Source organism: Mustela erminea, chromosome 9 (genome assembly GCF_009829155.1).
Source record: "Mustela erminea isolate mMusErm1 chromosome 9, mMusErm1.Pri, whole genome shotgun sequence".
NCBI classification, from domain to species: Eukaryota; Metazoa; Chordata; class Mammalia; order Carnivora; family Mustelidae; genus Mustela; species Mustela erminea.
The window spans coordinates 43162682-43182641 of record NC_045622.1 but is presented as its reverse complement, the minus strand read 5'-3'; the positions used below and the strand labels follow the sequence as shown (position 1 = coordinate 43182641).

General features: G+C 38.9%; 1 long non-coding RNA gene across 1 annotated transcript in view; it reads left to right on the top strand.

The window, feature by feature from the left end:
• LOC116599640 overlaps positions 1–19960 on the top strand; it is a 33320-nt gene that overhangs the window by 8093 nt on the left and 5267 nt on the right. The window contains exon 3 of the long non-coding RNA XR_004289435.1: positions 15441–15533. This is a non-coding gene — a long non-coding RNA (uncharacterized LOC116599640). The remainder of the gene's footprint in view (positions 1–15440; positions 15534–19960) is intronic.

The following is a 19960-nucleotide window of genomic DNA, read 5'->3' as shown; positions in this document are numbered from 1 at the left end:
AACCTCAGCATATTTTGTAAAAGTTGTTGTCTGTGGAACAATCACATAGTCCCTTTTGTGAAATCCAAGAATGATGAGTGCCAAACTGATTGATGAAATGTCAAATCGCCAGCACAATCTAAAAGACAGCCTACCCTATGACCCAGCAATTGTACTACTAGGTATTTACCCCAAAGATACAGATGTAGTGAAAAGAAGGAACACATGCACCCCAATGTTCATAGCAGCAATGGCCACGGTCGCCAAACTGTGGAAAGAGCCAAGATGCCCTTCAATAGACGAATGGATAAAGAAGATGTGGTCTGTATATGCAATGGGATATTACTCAGCCATCAGAAAGGATGAATAGCCAAGTTTTGCATCAACATGGATGGGACTGGAGGGGATTATGCTCAGTGAAATAAGTCAAGCAGAGAAAGACACTTATCATATGGTTTCACTCATTAGTGGAACATAAGCAATAGCACAGAGGACTATAGGGGAAGGGAGTGAAATCCAAAGGGGGAGAAATCAGAGAGGGAGATGAACCCTGAGAGACTATGGAACCCAGGAAACAAACTGAGGGTTTCGGAGGGGGGGGGATGGGTGAGCCCAGTGATGGGTATTAAGGATGAGCACTGGGTGTTATGTGCAGCTAATGATTCATTGACCACTACATCAAAACTAATGTACTATACAGTAGCTAACTGAATGTATTAATTTAAAAAAAAAGACAGCCTATCCTCTAATTGAGGAAAGGGTCTTAGGGTAGTGTTCCTCAATGTTGGCAACTAACATTTTGGGCCAAATTGTTCTTTATCGTGGGTCTGTCCTGTGACTTGTAGTGTGTTTAGCTGCAACAACCCTGGCCCCTCTTCACTAGACACTGGTAGCATTCCCCTCCAGTTTTGTCAACAAAAAGTGACAAGCAAAATCTCCCAGGCTGAGAAACCCTGAGTTATAGAGACTGGACAATTCCAGTCCTTCCTGGGTGGGGCTATTATACTCATTTTTGTTTGGGCACAAATTCACTCATACATTGTAACATTTAACAAATGAGATTCAGAATTATCACTAATTGCTAACTCTCCTCCAGTCTGCAAAGCATTGTCTTCCACATCTTTTACTCACTCGCTGCAGCAAACAGCCATTAAACATCTGCTTTGCATAGGCACCAGGCCAGTCGCTAGAGCCACAAGTTCAAGTGGGACAACTTCGCAAGGGGCCTAGAGTGTGAGGGGAGATGAAGCAGGAGAGAGTCTATGACAGGCACCATTTAGAAATGTGGCCGATGTCTCCTGAGATGTGTGCAGAAGGTGTAGGATCCCAGGTCAGGGTGGAGCCCCTGGGAGCTTGAAGCGGAAACAAGGCTCTGTGCTGCTGCTGAGACTTGGTATTTTTCAGGCTGATGGATTTAGGGAGTGGGTGGGGAGCTGTGAGAGCTTCTGGAGTATTTCTGAACATGTATTATGATCATTTCTCTTTTAAGGATAAAGAAACTGCAAGGTTAAACATTCAGCTCAGGGTCACTTAGTTAGATAGCAACAAAATTAACCTGTCAATGGAACTATTTTCTGGATAAATACTGTTGCCTTTTCCAATAGAATGCAAAGTTCTAAGAGAGACTCAGGGAACATTTTTGACAAATAGTCCTCTCCACCCCCCCAAAAGCTGTAAGGACAAAATAATATTCCCTTACATTAGTACATTTCACAAGGCACATTCCCAGACCTTATAACACGTGATCCTTCCATCAACCCTGGCAGTGAGACAGTGGGCACGCATTATCATCCCTGCTTGAGAGAGAGAAAGGGGACACTCAGGGAGTGTGCTGACGTACAGCGCTCACAAAGCCTGTTGCCCTTCTCAGTGTGGATACGTAGCTCCCATCGTGCAATGAAATGGTTCATTGTATTTTTGCTGGTCATTGTATTTTAGCACCAGGATACTGCCATCATTTTGCTATCCTTAAAAGCAGTTCAATTTCTGCACTTAGAGCTGAAATTATAGTGTCTCAAAGCTAAATTTAAAAGAGCAATTTACTGCTATCCCCATGAAGAAACAGAACCAATCAATGTAATAAAAAAAATTTTGAGATCATTCTGTACTTAGTACAGTTGCTATTGCAGTTGTGTGAGTCCTGGGGAGCAGCAAACTGCCTGTCATTATGGAATATTTAGAAAGCAGGAAAATGCTCGGCCTCAGTAGGTGCTCAGATTCTGGGCTGGAAGGACGGATGGATGGACAAGTGAATGGATGGACGAGACGGTAAATGGAAAGATGGTGGTTGTCAAAGTGAGAAATGGTGACCTTTTCTCAACATCCTGGCTTTGGCTATTTGTTAGGAATGAGCTCCTTGTCACTGACTTCCATGGGTTTCTAATCCCAGTTCTTATTTGAAAGGAAGACAAGAACAGGTGAAAAATCTTGAAATTAAGGGCAGCCTTTAGTTTGGAAATCTCCTTTCTAAGGGAGAGGCATTCAAGACCCACTGTGTTTGCCACAAATACTGTCATGATCAGGCTCAATGATGACCCCATCCCCCCTTCCTTTCTACCATATCCAGGTAGTCACCACATCCTGTCACGCGTCCCTCTCCGGGGGGCAGGGGGGCATTTAAAAAATGTCCCCTCACTTCCATTTCTATCCCAGTTACTAAAGCAACAAGACCCTTAGCACCTAATTTCTGGGCTGTCACCTGAATGCATTAGCTGGTTTGTCTTCTCCATATCCTTCCATTCCACCTTGAGCACCGTATTCAAACTAAAATTTAAACATGTCTTTTGTTTTTTCTTCTGTCTTCCAAAACTTGTAATAGCTGTACATGATGAAGCTCCAATTTCTTATTCTAGCACACCAGGCCTCCCACAGTGGGGCCTTCCTATTTCCTCTTTATATAAACCTACTCAAACCCGAGTGGTCTCTTTATTGTAACCAGAACATGTTTTGCACATCGCCTCCTACTATTTATTCTTTTGTCCAATATATCCTGAGAACCTTCCATGTAAGCTGCTTGTATTCATTCATGGGTATTCAGAAAAAGAACTTGAAAAGACATGCCTCCTACCTCCAAGTGGCTCGGTACCCTAGGGATATGAAGAAGCTCCTTCTTAGTGAATGTGCTGCCAGACGGGACGGGTAAGATACAGAAGGAACTCAGAGGAGGAACGCCTAAATCTTGTGCTTCCTATTTTGGACCAGTTCTCTATCTGTTGCTCAACACTTCCGGTATTATAATTTCACTTCTACTCTCTTTCATAATTATTCCTCACCCCTCAAGTCAGAGATGTGTCTTACTTCTGGCTCCTGACATCCCAGTCTGTGCCAGACCACAGCAGCACGTCCAAGAGCGAGCAGTCGCCAGTCACCTGTTCTCTGAGAGGTGCCGTCCTGGAAGCTTCATACACATTCTCGCTATTGATTTCCACAATGTAATAAGCATGACTGATGCATTCGTAAGATCTCTATTTTACATAGCAGTATCAAACAACTCACCCAACCCCTATTAGGTGGAGGGGCCAGGATTAGAAGCCCATGTGTGTGATTCCAAGACCTATGCCTTATTCACCTCCAAATCTTCACACACCAGTGAGTTAGTGATGAATGAATGAATGTACCTTTTTCTCTGTTGGTGGTTCCTCTTCTGCTAGGATTTCATAAATCTTTGGAAGAGGCCCCATTCCAACATTTTTCTTTTCCTTTAAAATGAGAGATGTTGAAACTGAATTGATGAAAGTCTTATTAGTCATTCCAGAGAAGCCACAAGCACCAGGCACATGCAAGGTGTTGGGACAGATGAGGGTGATGAATACTGAATGTTGACCTGAAATGGCTGGAAATGGAGCCCTTGCAGTTATCTAGATGGGATCACATTATGTTCTCTGTCCCATGTGACCAATCAAATAAATAGGACCAGGGGTGACAATTCCAGGGGAGGGAGATGGTCGCTCTCCCGAGAGCTTCCCAAGTTCCCCCCTTCCCTGGCGAATCCAGCTTGCCTTACTTTGTTCTCTCTGCTGAGAGAGGACTTCTCATTCTTCTCCAGCTGCAAGGCATTAAGGGGACAGAGTTACAGGGAGGAAGCTTGCCTGTGTGTGGGGAAAATGAGCTGCACTGGGTTTGGCAGAATTTGGCAGCTGTTCCACATCGGCCACTGTAATAAGGTAAGGGAAGGGGGTTTGTGCTAATGAACAAGGCTGGTCAGTTGGCTCATACCCCACCTCTCATCTGAACATGTCTTTGGGCTCAAGAGAGGTTTTTATAGCCTCGGGGCTTTTTAAATCCTCTTGTGATGCTGGCATAGCTGAAGCAAACCTTGAGGATACACTCCAGGTCAGAACTATCAGCAGAAGCTATGATAAAGTGGAAAGAACACAGAATTTGACTTTAGAAAATGCAGTTCTGACTGCAGCTTGGCCTCTTGGCAGTTATAGGGCCATTTCCAAGCTCTAGCTTATTATCTGTAAATGGAGATAAAATACCTGCAGAAGGGTTGTTTTGATGATTACATACAATTTCACTTATGGGAAACTCTAAAACATGAGACATTTCTTATTTTTTCCTGTCTTTAAATGACAAGTTGAAGATTCTCCCCACCCCATCCCAGTGGATTTTGATGGGGACTGGTCTCAGATGACTGATAGGAAGAAGTGAGTAGGGGTCACTTAAGATGCGAAAGCAAATGACTGTACTGGTGGACCCCCAAACTGTCTATGAATAAATATCTCTAAACTCTTTCCTTAGCCGCTAAGGAAAATTCTGGCATTTTCTGCTCTTCTGGGCTACAGTTGGTCAAATTACTCTTTACAGGTCTGAAGACTACCTGGAAATGACCAAGTAATTAACAATTTTCCACATTCTCCTGTAGCTTTAGAACTGTTACCTAGTGTACTTAATTTACCCTAAGAACTAAAATCTCATCCCGAATGAATTAATAATACAGAATTCTGTAAGAGACTAGAATATGTAACGATTTCAAGATACTGTGAGAACTGTCTTTGTCCAAAAGCTGTATTTGCTTTCTGTTTGAAAAAATAGAGTGTCTTGCTCATAGAATTTGCCTCAAATCAAGCAGGAGATGTGCAATCTTATTTTGTCACAGTCCATGTTTGTGCCCTTGGTGAAAATAAAAGGCAAGACTGAGCTAGCCCACTGGAAGCCTTGTTACAAAGTACTCTCTCTGGATGGAAGCAGGCCAGCTATGTGATGATCAGAGTGCCGGCTCCATTCTGGCTCTTCCCAGGTTGGTGTTCTTGCGTGAAACCTGGACCACTGTTCCTGGCAGATCAATTAATGGGATTACAGCACCCCATCTTCTTTTAAAGCCTTTGTCTGCAGTATCAGTAGAGAGTGATTATGGGTTGCATGCAGACTTCTATATGTCCTATTCCAATATCAAGTATAAGTCAAGGACTGCTCAAAATTATAAAAAATAAATATTGGCTAAAGTGCTAACAAATACTTGTTTAGGAGTACCTATAGTGTGTTAACCATTGAGATAAATGCTTTCAAAAGCATTGTTTCATTTGATCCCAAGGTAAACCTGGAGGAAGATATTATTGTTCCTATTTTACAAGAGAAGGGATTGTGCTTCAGAGGTGAAATATAATCATACAGGAAAAAAATATTAGGGCCAAATTTGACTTGAAGTCTTTTTTTTTTTTTAAATAGCATTATTCTGCCTTAAAACTTCCAATCTGTGTAATATTGTCAATTCCCTTTATCCCAGTGCAAGGTGGCACATAGATTATTCCTCCAGGGCAAATGTGTAGGAGATAGGGTGATACTACACTGTACAACACAGCTCTAATTTGGCTAAATTCCTTTCTTTTCTTTTTTTGATTGATTATATCTTCACTTGTCAGTGTTGTGAGCTGATCAGAGAAAATAAGAAATGATCCATTTGACCTACCAGGATCCAAGAGGCAATGTGCCTAATAAGAAATCTACCCTTTCATTACTTTAATCATTTGTTTAACACATAAACATTTATTGATGTCTTGTTTTAGACTTGGCTGGGCATCATTCAATGTTATGAAAATAAGAATAGGATTTCAAGAAAGGATTTTGCTCAAATAGGGGATACATTCGTTTAAACAGATATTTAAGGTACTCATGCTACGAAGCTCTGCCAAGATGTTGTCATCACTAGAAGTCCTCCTGAGTTACCTTGCTCACATTTTGTGTTATGATAACATAACCTGCATAATGCTTTGTCAGCATTTAGCCATAGAATATGGAAATTTTCCGGTTATATTTTTATCTCCCAGATGGAAAGTATGCTACTCACTGGCAGGGATTTTCTCTTCTCTTTATCCCATGCCTGCTCTGTGTTTGTGGTTATAAATATTTGGGTAATTAGGTCACATAGAAAATGTGCTAGAAATGGAGTAATGTAGAGCTTCAGTGGGAGCATGATGAAAGAGATGGGAGATTCTCAGAGGAACTTATTCTTGAGAGAGAAGAAGGGATAGTTAAGTAAAATAATGTAAAGCTGAAAAGAATGGTGAAGGAGGAGGAAAAGATCATGGACATGAAGTCAGAGTGCATAGCATAACCAAAGAGAGCTGTAGCGGTACAGATGTGCTAAAGGAACAGTGAATGATCCAAGAGGCACGAGCAAGGGGTAATTAAACATGGATGGTCAAGAGATGACAACAGGTAAACATGATAGACTTTTAAAAGGAGCTGTATAGAAGAATCAGCATTTAAACCATGTGGTGTGTGGGCAATGAGGGGTCATAGAAGATTTGCTAGGCAGGCTGATGCATAGGAGAGGTATTTCAAGGATCACTCAATTTTTAGTTCACCATTTTTCATATGCATGTTTTTGCTCTTTGGATTTTTAAGGTAAGGGAAGATGTGGGGATGTACTAAGGGAGGTTAAGTTGCAAGGAACAGTCATGGTAGGGATATTAGGAGGGTTATCATCTGAATTTGTACTCTTATTTTAGTTCACAGGGAATTATAAAAGAAATTGCATATGGGTATAACTACTCAGGGTAGGATTTGGAGCTCTATTCATTTCAATAATGTCTGCCAAATGAAAAACTTCAGGGTCTTTATTAAATTTCCCAGAGTATTAGTTGGTGGTTTTCTTTAAGTCTGCTGCAAACCCTGGATTTTTAGAAAACTGCTCTGTTCCCATGACTACCTGAGTAATTTTTGGAAAAATAATAACTAAAACACAACAGATTTTTCATTGTACTCTCAGCAGCCAGAGTTAGGGAATATTACCCTCTCTTCCTCTTATTTCTGGACCTGGTTCTAATTCTGCACAAGTACCAGGTTTATTTTCATATGGGTTTGTTTGCTTGTGTCTCATGTTGTCAAACCACTATATAATTATTGAGTCATATCAAATTCTTGACAGCATTATATGATAAAAATAGGAAAGAGTTGGCTCATCATCACCTCATGCAGTTTTACAAAACTGTGTACAGTTAACTGTAGGTACCATGAGAGCTTATCCTTAGGCACAGAGGGCCATGCAGTGCAACAAGTCTTGAAAGTTAGAACACCCATGTTTGAGTCCCAGCTCTACCAGCTCATCCTTAAAATGGAAATCATACTAAAATGGAAATTTGGCTTTTCTATCTCAAAATATTTCTGTATGAAACATGAACAGATGAAAATGCCAATCATTGTGTTTCAGCTCTCTGACAAGAGGTATTGGATTTGAGATAGAACTTAATTAGATCTCAGGCCTAGCAGAGAGAAGTTCCATGAGAACCAATTCAGTCCAATAAGGGACAATAAATTATAGACTATGTGAAAAAAGTTACTGGAAACTTCATTATTTTTCTTTAAAAAGGTGATAAGATATTTCACCCCAACAAAGAAGAAAGGCTAAGGCTGTTGGAATGTGTTAGGGATGTCAAGAGTAATGATGGATATTATTGGAACAAAGCTAAGAACATGAAATTGAAGTAGAGATGGGGAAAATTTGGACTTTTGTAGATATTTTGGCCACTGCTTCAAGCCCTATTTAGAGACTGTTAACTGAACTGTTCAGTTATAGGAGTCTATAAATTTTCTCTCTTGGTTTAAAACATTTTGGAGTCAAATTTTCTATCCCTTATATTTCAAAGAATCCTACTAATTTTGGTAAAGTTGATGAGATAAATTATATCCTGTGCTGCTCTTTAGACTATGATTTCTCAGCAAAGCAAATTTGGAAATGTAGCCATTATATTGTTTGTGGAATCACTGGCTGTCTAAGCAGATAATGCTGAAGAGCTTGTCCCTTTCAAATGGCCATTAAATAACCAGAGTCATTATTTTTCTAGTTTTGAAATGATTTTCACATCACATAATGAGAAACTAAAAATTTTGAAGCATTATAGTAAAGAATTAACCACAGGACTAGTTATTTAAGGTATTTCTTACAATTTTTTAAACACCCCTGAGAAACTCTAGGGGCTTTTTAAAGATGTAATTGTGTGTTTATACACACATATTTTTATATACACACCATCCACATACATATATGGAAAGATATATGTACAATCACTTTTCTATGTATCATTTTACAATTTGGAGAATACTTACCTATTATTTAATTTTATCTTTACCATAACTCTGGATTACTGTCTAGTCTTAGTTTTAGCGTCAGTACTAGACTTGTGGTAGCTTCCAAGCTTATGTAAATGAGAAAATCATTTCAGAGAATTTATGTGACTGCCCAGTGACACAGAGGTAGTAAGAAATACTCTTCTAGAATAAATTTCTTGGGGTTTCTTTTGCCTCATATATCCTGGACTGGATGCTAGAGAAATCAGCAAGTCAGAAACACCAAGGGGTATAGATTTTAAAAATATCCCAAGAAAAACCCAGTCTCTCTCACCATAGAACTAGGAAGGGGTCAGCCTAGCAAGAAAACAAACAAGCAAAAAAAGCTTTGTAGACAACACCATGCTGCTCTGGCCAAACACCACAGTAAAGAACTGAGGCTCCACATGAAACTCCAAGTAGCACAGACTAAGTGAAAAGCCTATATTTCCACCATTGAACTGTATCTCCCAGCCCCAATGACAAGGTGAGCAGAGGCCTTCTGGGAAGCCGGTGCTTTCAGCCTGGTAAGTGATAGTGAGCCTTCCCAGGCCACTTTGCTATCAATGGAGACCACCTAGTGAGCTGGACTTCCACACCCAGCTGACAGCAATGAAGGGCTCTTTCCCCTCCCTTTTGGGGTTGTAGCAGAGGGTATCTGGTGGAGAGTCAAGAATTTATCACCACCCGATAGTAATGAGGCCATACCTCTGTAGGTTTAGTGGAAGCCAGGTGGAGAACAGTAAGGCACCATTCTTCCTCCCAGCCAGAATGGAATCACCAGAATTCTAATGGAGAGAAGGAGCTACCATCCATACCCAGCAGTACTGAGCTACTTCTTCTTTTTGATATGCCAACAGAAACCAAGTGGGGCATCTGGACTTCTACTCAATCTGACAGTAATGACATGGCAGAACCTTCCCCTGCTGGCGCAGTGTCAAAAAAGTCTCACTGAAACAATATTTAAATAAGACCCAGCATCTCATAGTTTTTAAAATGTCTAGTTTCAATAGAAACTCACTTATACAAAGAATCAGGAAAATCTCAACTCGAATGAGAAAGATATTAATGGACACTAAGGCTGAGGTAACACAGATGTTGGAATTATCTGACTGAGATTTTAAAGCAGCCACTATTAAAATTCTTCAGTGAATAATCATGTATATATTTGAAACAAACTATCAAAATAAAAGGTTTCAGGAAAGAAGTGGAAGATCTAAAGAATGACCAAATGGATTTTTAAATTTTGTTTTCTAAATGGAATTTTAGAACTGAAAAATTCAGTAACTGTGGTAGAAAACTCAGTAAACAGATTCAACAGCAGGATGGAGGGTGAAGAGGGGAGTATCAGTGAAATGGCACAACATTTTCCCAGGACTAAAAGAAAAAAAAACTGTCAACTTAGAATCTTACATCCAGCAAAAATATCCTTCAGAAATGAAAGAAAAACACAGGACAGTTTAAAAGGAGGAAACTAGGAAAATCTGTCACCATAAGTCCTACCATAAAAGAATAGCTAAAAAGGAAATGCTCTACCTAGAAATGATAAAAGACTCCAGAAATACTAGGAAGGAAGAAAAAAAAAGCACTAGAGCACTATAAGGAATAAAATTGTTTGGATAATGACAATAGACTTTTCTTCTCTTGCATTTTTCTAAATTATGCTTGACAGTTGGTCCAAAAATTATGACACTGATGTGGTTATTGATTTTTTTAAAATTTAAATTTAAGTTTAATTTTTTCCAGTAGTTACCGACAGTGTTATATTAGTTTTAGTCGTACAATATAGTGATTCAACAATTCTATACATCACCCAGTACTCATCATGACAAGGGCTGAATTTTGTAGAGGAAAATTTAAGACATTTAAATTATAAATGGGGAAGGGTCATAAGGGCATAGAGGGAGGTGAGGTTTCTGTCCTTCTCTGAAGAGATGTAATGTCAACACCAGCAGACTGTGTTATGTATGCATAATACCTAGAGGAACCACTAAAAAAAGCTATGAGAAGAGATATATTCCAAAACATTACAAATGGATGGAGTTCTAGAAGATGTTCAAATAACCCAAAGGAAAGCAGGCAAAAGAAAACAGAAATGAACAAAGAGAAAAAAAATGGATTCCATTTATATAATATTCTTAAGATGACCATGTTTTAGAGCTGGAGAACAAATTGTGGTTGCTGGGGGTTGGAGGTGATAAGAGGGAGAAGCCTAAGGGAAGCCTTAGTGGTGATGGAATAGGTCTGCCTCTCATTTGAAGTGATAGTTACCTCATCTACACATGAAAATACATCACAGAAGTATATACCATTGGAGGAACCTGGGTGAAGGGTATATGGACCTCCTGGAAAAATCTCACTATTTCCTGTGGACCTCTATCTCAAAACAAAGTTTCTTTTAATAATGCAGTAAATATTAGAACCACAACAAGACATCATCTCTCTTGTGTCCCAGCTCAGCTTTCAATAGTCATGTAATACAGAGAAGGAAATAGCCAATGATAAAACATTAGGGATACAGAACATTCTACATATCTTAAATGCTACTTCTCTTTTTCAAAGTGTCCTGACATCTCTGTCAACATTTCTTTACTTATTACATTATAGTTTCAGGTCAGAGCTCACCTGGACTCAACTATTCCATGAGGGCATTCCTAATTCTGCCAGCCCCACAATGGCGTTCAGAATTTCTGTAGACTATAGTTGCCCCCACAGTATTTAATATGGTCACATGCAGCCTAGTGCTTTTCACTGGGTCATATTTGCTATCCTATTTACCTAACTAGTTTGTAAGCCTCTTAAGATCAGTCACAAGGCTTATATTTTTTTCCTCTGTACACCTGGCTCAGAGCACATGTTAAATCACCTGTAGACTGATGGAATGATGGTCAAGTGCATTTATTAGAAAGTTGTTTGTATCCCATAGTTAAGAGTATCTCATTGTTTGTCTTTTTGTCTGATTTCTTTCCATTCTATTTTCCCTCCCTTCCCCTATGATCCTTTGCACAATTTCTTATATTCCTCATACAAGTGAAAGCTGTATGATAATTGTCTTTCTTTGACTTCACTTAGCGTAATACACTTTAGTTCCATCCATGTTGATGTAATGGTAAGATTTCATCCTTTCTGATGGCTGAGTAATACTGCACTGTGTGTGTGTGTGTGTGTGTGTATGTATATATAATCACATCTTCTTTATCCCATCATCTTTTGATGGGTATCTCAGCCCTTTTCATAGTTTGGTTATTGTGGACATTGCTGCTATAAACACTGGTGTGCAGGTGCCCCCCTGAATCACTACATTTGTATATTTGTGGTAAATACCTAGTAGGGGAATTGCTGGGTCATAGGGTAGCTCTCTTTTTAACTTCTTGAGGAACCTCCATACTTTTTTCCAGGGTGGCTGTACCAGCTTGCATTACCACCAACAGTGTAAGAGGGTTCTCTTTTCTTCGCATTCCAACATTTGTTGTTCCCTGTCTTGTTAATTTCAGCTATTCTGATTGGTGTGAGGTGATACCTCATTATGGTTTTGATTTGTATTTCCCTGATGCCAAGTGATGTTCAGCATTTTTCATATGTCTGTTGGCCATTTGTATATCTTCCTTGGAGAAATGTCTTTTCATGTCTTCTGTCCATTTCTTGACTGGATTCTTGTTTTTTTGGGTATTGAGTTTGAGCTCTTTATAGATCTTGGATACTAGTCCTTTATCTGATATGTCATTTGCAAATACCTTCTCCCATCCCATAGATTGCCTTTCAGTTTTGTTTACCCCTTTGCTGTGCAGAAGCTTTTCATCTTGATGAAGTCCCAATAGGTCATTTTTGCTTTTGTTTCCCTTGCTTTTGGAGAAGTGTCTAGCAAGAAGTTCCTGTGGCCGAGGTTGAAGAAGTTGCTGCCTATGTTCTCCAAAATCTAGGATTTTGGTGGATTCCCGTCTCACAGTTAGGTGTCTTTCATCCATTTTATCTTTGTGTATGGGGTAAGGAAATGGTCCAGTTTCATTTTTCTTCATGTAGCTGTCCAATTTTCCCAACACCATTTGTTGAACAGACTGTCATTTTTCTATTGGATAATCTTCCTGCATTGTCAAAAATTGATCATAGAGCTGAGGGTCCATTTTGGGGTTTTCTATTCTGTTCCACTGATCTATGTGTGTGTTTTTGTGACAGTACCATATTGTCTTGATGATTACAGCTTTGTAATAGAGCTTGAAGACCACCAACTTTGGTTTTCTTTTTCAACATTCTTCTGGCTATTTGGGGTCTTTTCCGGTTCCATACAAATTTTAGGATTATTTGTTCCAGCTCTGTGAAAAATGTTGACGGCATTTTGATATTGATTGTATTGTATGTGTAGATTGCTCTGGGTAGCATAGACATTTTAACAACATTTATTCTTCCAATCCATGAATATGGAATGTTTTTCCATTTCTTTGTGTCATCCTCAATTTCCTTCACAAATGTTCTGTAGTTTTTAGAGTACAGATCCTTTACCTCTTTAGTTAGGTTTATACCTAGGTATCTTATAGTTTTTGGCACAATTGTAGATGGGATTGATTCCTTGATTTCTATTTTTCCTGTCTCATGGTTAGTGTATAGAAATGCAACTGATTTCTGTGCATTGATTTTATATCCTGCCACGTTGCTGAATTCCTGTATGAGTTCCAGCAATTTGGGGGTGACAGACATTAAGGAGGGCATGTGATGTGATGAGAACTGTGTGTTATATGCAAGTGATGAATTACTGAACTCTACATCTGAAAGTAATGATGTGCTATATGTTGGCTAATTGTATTTAAATAAAAATTAAAGACATGAAAAAAAAATCCCAGAAAGTTGTTTGTAAAATTTACAAAAGTAAACTCTCCTCAAAATTGGCTCAAATGGCATTCCAGAGATAAATTTTCCAATGAATCCAAATGTTTATCACAAGTAGTATTGCTTTTTTATTGCCAAAATTTTAGCCATAGCATTTTACGCATGTCTTTCTATTGCTAGGAAAGAAAATCCTTGATGGACTTGAATAATAAAGTGAATTCCTTGACTAATCTAACTGAAAGTTTAGGAGTAATTCAGTTTAGTAAAGCTTGATCTAGGGGTTAAGTGCCAACAAAGATCTGACTTTCTGATCTCTACAAGGTTAGGTTCTGCCACAGGTTTTACAGTGTCCTGGTCACTCCTGTGCTCCCCTAATTATCATAAATGTCTGCTCTGGTCCCATTTCTGACATTTGTATACCACAGTCTCCAGAGAAATAGTTTTCAAAGAAGAGAGAGGAATCTGTTTTATTTTGGGTTCTCCAGCAAAAGTCACTTCGCATTTCTTTGACCCCAAGTACTACGCCTATTCCCAAAATCTATCATTATAGCCAGGAGGATTAAATAGACAAATTAGCTTTAGCAGAGCATGAACCACTCCTGGATCTGAGGGTGAGAATCAATAGTATTCAAATTAAGTGGCTGAGAATGTGAGGGTAATGATCCCTCCAATGCAAATTTTGGGTATACTTATGGGTGGAAGATGATGTGGGTGCTGAGAACATAACCAACAATGCTCATTGCATCAATATGGGGGAGGGAGGAAGCAGAAATTGTGTCTGGGCAGGACTTCAGAATCCCTTTGCTTTGGATCTGGGCCCAGAATCTGTAAATATCAGTTTTAGGTCTGATTTTAATTTTAGTTGTGTTGGAAAATTCAATTAATTTCTGAGTTTTAGCCTTAAGAACTTATTTAGGTGGATATGTTGCTGCTTTACTGAATGACTGTGTGGATCAAATGAAGCAAAGATTGCAAAAGTGCTTTAAAATCTGTAATTAGTGTTAAATAAAGATAAGGTGCCTGTGTATCTCCCACACATATGTCTACATGTTGGTATATTTTTATATGCACTTATCCATTTGTTGTTTTCTGTTTCTTAGAATACTTTTCAGTGAAATGTTTTTAAAATGCCAGAAAATGATGTTTATGAAAACATTTTTTCTTCAGTTATAAATACAGAACAATTGAATTGTTTGTCAATATAGGAAAGTATTTGTGGGAGGTAGATATCTGTGATATTTTACATGCGTGATCTCAGTAAATTCCTCCCCCAGTTCCATGAGGCTGTTACTATTGACCCAGCCTTCATGGATGTGGAAACTGAGCCAAAGTATCTCATCACACGTTAGCAAAAAGCAAACCTGGATTCAAACCTAATGCAACCTGACAAAATGTCTCTACTCTTTCAACAACAGAATGTATTTGCTCTAAGTTTCCTCAGAGCAAAAGAATATGTGAGTTTTAAACAAATATCCCCCTAAAATGCAGGCTGTCTAAAGAGGTATTTTCAGTGTCTTTAGCTCTTGTATAGCTGCTCATATGTCTAGTATTTAAGATTTCAGAGTTTAGCCTAATCATCTTGCCATCTGCTCTGAAATGATGAGCCCATCTGTCAAGATATTCAAGACAGTATCAGATTCCATTTATTCTATGAGAAGACAATGACTCTTGAAATACCAAATTTGAATATGTCTGATTACAACATTACGTTATGCTTAAGAAATTGCAAAGCCAAGTTCCCTATAGTTGAATGATAGCTGAAGTCCTCACATTGATAAGGTGATGACGAGGCAACCAAATTAGAAAAATCTAGACTGCCAAATGCTGATTTGGAAATTTTTCAGTTCTGGTATCATGACCACTATCATAATTATTCCTGCATTATGTTACAAAATATACATTATCTGGAAGTTTTGGAAGTAATATTCTTATATGGCATTCTACAAAGTGCCTTTAACCCAATCATTCATGTAATCCTTTAATATAAATATACATTATTATTCTTACCTTTTTCTATTCTATTTATTCTGTATCATTTTACATATTTTTTTAAATTTATTTTAGAAATAACCAAGCCATGTTTTACTTAGAATTTCCAGTCATATACCTATAAAAGGGAAACACATGAACCATGGGAGTTCCCTGCTGGGGGACAAACATGAGATATTACAAAGGTATGACAGGTAATGTCACTATATCTTTTATTATTATTATTATTATTATTAGTAGTAGTAGTAGTAGTAGTAGTAATAGTAGTAGTAGTAGTGGTAGTCATCAAATGAGTTTGAACAAACAGGCCCTTAAATGGTAACGTGAGTTGACCGGTGAGTGTATTTTAGGCTACACTGCTAGAGATTTTCCTCTCTGCACTCCAACCTTGCTTTATTAAGTTTAACTGCAGGGTCATCTAGTTTATAAAAGCAAATTGAAATCTCAAGTACTTTCTCAATTCTCAAGACAAAATAATTCCCCAAATATGTATGCAATACCTCCTATGCCCCTGTATCCCCTATTCTCTTCCATTTTAACCTTGGTTTGTTTGCTATTGGATGAATGAATCTGTTTCATCTATTTTTTCTGCAGCTGCTGAATGCATCTCTTATACTAGCAGATACCTCCAAAGTTCTCATGTTCCCATCCTAAAGCGCTCCGATAAACTCCCTTTCAGAAGGATAGCAGGACATATAAACATGTCCTAAGAGAAGCCTACCTATACCAAATTTTAAAAATTGTATCACTCCCAGAATCTTGGATATGTTAAAAATCTGGACACATATTACTATTACTAATTCACACCATTAAAATTTTGTGTTAGTGCAAGAAAGCAATAGATTGGAATTGAGGGAGAAAGAAAAAATCCCCCATGTTTGGATTCACCAGAATCAGTCCATCACCATGTTGCTGAGGCTAAGATGCTGCTCAAGCCCATGCTGTTGCTGTTGGGACTTTCACACCTGGTGTCCTCAGGGGCCTATCTGCTCTCGTCTCTCTCTAGTCCATCTCTACCAAAGAACAATATATCGAAACCACATTGAGATACCACCTTACAACAGTTAGAATAGCCAAAATTAACAAGGCAGTAAACAACATGTGTTAGGGAGGATGTGGCGAGAAAGGGGGACCCTCTTATACTGTTGGTGAGAATGTGAGTGCGTGCAGCCACTTTCAAAAATAGTGTGGATATTCCTTAAGAAATTAAAAATAAAGCTTCCCTATGACCCTGCAATTGCACTATTGGGTACTTACCCCAAAGATACAGATGTAGTGAAAAGAAGGGCCATCTGTACCCCAATGTTTATAGCAGCAATGGCCACGGTTGCCAAACTGTGGAAAGAGCCAAGATGCCCTTCAACGGTTGAATGGATAAGTTAGATGTTGTCCATATACACTATGGAGTATTATGCCTCCATCAGAAAGGATGAATACCCAACGTTTGTATCAACATGGACAGGACTGGAAGAAATTATGCTGAGTGAAATAAGTCAAGAAGAGAGAGTCAATTATCATATGGTTTTACTTACTTGTGGAGCATAAGGAATAATATGGAGGACATTGGGATATGGAGAGAAATGAGTTGGGTAAGTTGGAGGGGGAGACAAACCATGAGAGATTGTGGACTCTGAGAAACAAACTGAGGGCTTGGAGGGGAGGGGGATGGAGGGTTGGGTGAGCCTGGTGGTGGGTATTAAGGAGGGCATGTATTGCATGGAACACTGGGTGTGGTGCATAAATGATGAATTTTGGAACACTGAAAAAAAAAAAAAAAGAACAATCTAAAATATAAATCCCCTCAGGTAGCTAAGCTTTCTTAAAAAAAAGCTTTGCTGTGTCCCCTCCATTATCAGGGTGAAAAGGGAGCACACTCAGCTGAGTGCTGGCCTTTGTACCCCTCTCCAGCAAGAGTTTGGCAGCTCTTTTGCTCTTATGCTATGTTCAGACATAAGAACTTCAATGTGTGGCTCCCTGGCACAAAGCATGCCTGAGATCATGTCTTGGGTCTGCTTGAAACTGTCTTACTGGCTGCCCACAGCACTTGAAGTAAATCCTGAACTTATTCTGTGTGGCAGACCTTGCATGATCTGGCCACACTCTCCAGCCTCATCTCCTACTGCTTTCTGCCAGCTCCCTATTTTAATTACAGTTTAAGTCTCCTCTATCTGCAAGACATTTATATGCGCTATTCTATCTACCTGGAATGGTCTTTATGTCCTCCCTTCACGTAGCTGATCTCTCTTATCCTTTAGATACCAACATAAACATCTTCTTCTCAGAGTCCTTCCATAGCTGCCCTATTTAATGTAATAATCCTTTGTAAAGGAATCAAATTATTTTATTCATTAGAGCTTAACAGAGTATCAAATAATTGTTGAATAAATCAAGTTAAATTTCTTCCCAAGGTTTTTTCAGCTTCTTTCTAAAGTCTCTGCTAACCATCTAGATGGAATCCATTTTTTTCTGTTGCATCTGGAAGGCATATTGTATATATTCAAGTGTGTTGCATTTAATTATGTACATCGCCACTATGCTCTCTAGTCTTTGAGATTTCTGAAACCTGTATCTCATACATGCTTGTATTTCCAGGTCTTAAAAATAAGGTGCCAATGGAAAAATGTCCTTTCTGCAGTGTACCAAGCAGATTCGCTGTGCCCTACACACCCACATACATCCCACTATCCTGCACTGGAAGCACTATCTCTCCTTCCTTTATCTGAGTATTTCTAGTGTTTGGCCTCTCACGGCCCTCGACTCCCTCTCTGGGATTGTCTGCCAGTACTCGCTCAAGGTTTCTACCTAAGTGACTATTTGTTTTGGCTGACTCAGGTTTTGACCAAAGGCAATTGGACTAATTGTAGGGACCGACCCAACCTTAACCAAACAGATTCATTCATCCAAAAGCAAAAAAGATCGTCTGGATGTGAGCTATGCCTCTTTTCAATCTAGACAACTGAGCTTCATATCCCTAGTTCTCTTTCCCCACACTCCATCATTGCATGCATGATAGAAATTGAGACTTGCTAAGAAAGGAATACAAATTACGATCAGGAAAACTAGTAGCAATTTTGCTGTTTGGGGTGGGGGAAGCAGGGGAGCAGTTTATGAGTTCTGAATCCTTCCAGAAGCAAACTTCTTTCCTTCCATCTGAGCAGAAAAACAACGGAGACAAGAGAGGGTGCTTTTGCATCAATGAAGCAGCTGTAACATTTGGTGAGATGGGTCTGGAGTTAAGAACCTACACCACTCGCATAGCTGCTCCTGCCCTGCCCACAGTTAATATCTGCTAGCACCACCAACCACGTCCAGAGCTTAGACATGCTAGTTTGAGTCGTGTATTGTGTCACCTTGGGCAAAATGACTTGACTGCTTGAATCCGCATTTGCATTTTCTGTGCCCTCCCTAATACCCACCACCTGGTTCCCCAAACCTCCCACCCCCACTGCCCCTTCAAATCCCTCAGATTGTTTTTCAGAGTCCATAGTCTCTCATGGTTCACCTCCCCTTCCAATTTCCTTTTAAGTGCAAGGCATTGTGTTCGTCTCCCTTTCCTCACCAAGTTTGTATGGTGAGTATCAATAAAAATAATGCAAAGTAAATAAAACTTCTTAATTGGTAGAATAATGTAAAATCTGGTTGTTATCCTTAAGAAACAAAACAAACAAATGTATGACAAGGCAATAATACATGAGGCTGAACGCTGTGCCTAAAAACATAGGAAATCTGACAGAAGGAAGAAAAGATTTCAAATGCACAGATTTAAAAGATTACAAAGCACCCCCATGCTTTGTACCATGCAGCTCCGCAGAGACTCTTACCCTCCCCCGGTAATGACTCTTAAATAACCAGAAGCCATTCTCCTTTCTTTCCTTCATAAAGCTCTTTTCTCCTGTTATTCTTCAATCAGAAAGATAGACATGGGTAACAAAAGAATATGATTTTACCTGGAGTGATTCTACAGTAAATTAAAGTCTTTGGTATTTTATGCTTAAAAAGCTGATTCTTTCTGATAATTACTGCTCTGCAAAGAGAAGAGAATGGGAGGCAGGGAGGAATAGGAGAGAGAGGGAGTACCAGACTTATCCAAAAAATTAATTCTTCCTGATTCCTCCAGCATCAGGTTCAAAGAGAAGTATTATTCTTTTAAGTTTAAATGTCCTAAATTCTTTCCCCTCGAGCTCAAGTACTTCTTCACTGAGTCACTTTCTAAAGGCAATGAATACTTTTCTTTTGGATCAGATTTTTTAAAAATCTAGATTGCAGCTTGGATTTCCTCAAATTTCACATTAACGGTAAGAATCTTTGCCAACTGCACACAATTACATCCTTTTGTATTTCACAGTAAAAGAACAAAGTTGTTTAAGAAAGTTTATATGACTCATTTTAAAAAAATATATGATCTCTGAAGTTTAGAAAAACTTTCTCTTCTAATAAATTTCTCGTGTTCACACATTCCCATCTCCAGCATCCTCATGATTTTCATTTTTATTTCCAGGTCAGAGTCAGACACACGTGTTATCTTATGATGGGCCAGAAAATATATATGACTCCATATAAGCCTAAGAAAACATTTATGATGTAGCTGTTTTTTCCCCCTATTTTAAAAATGAGGAAGCTA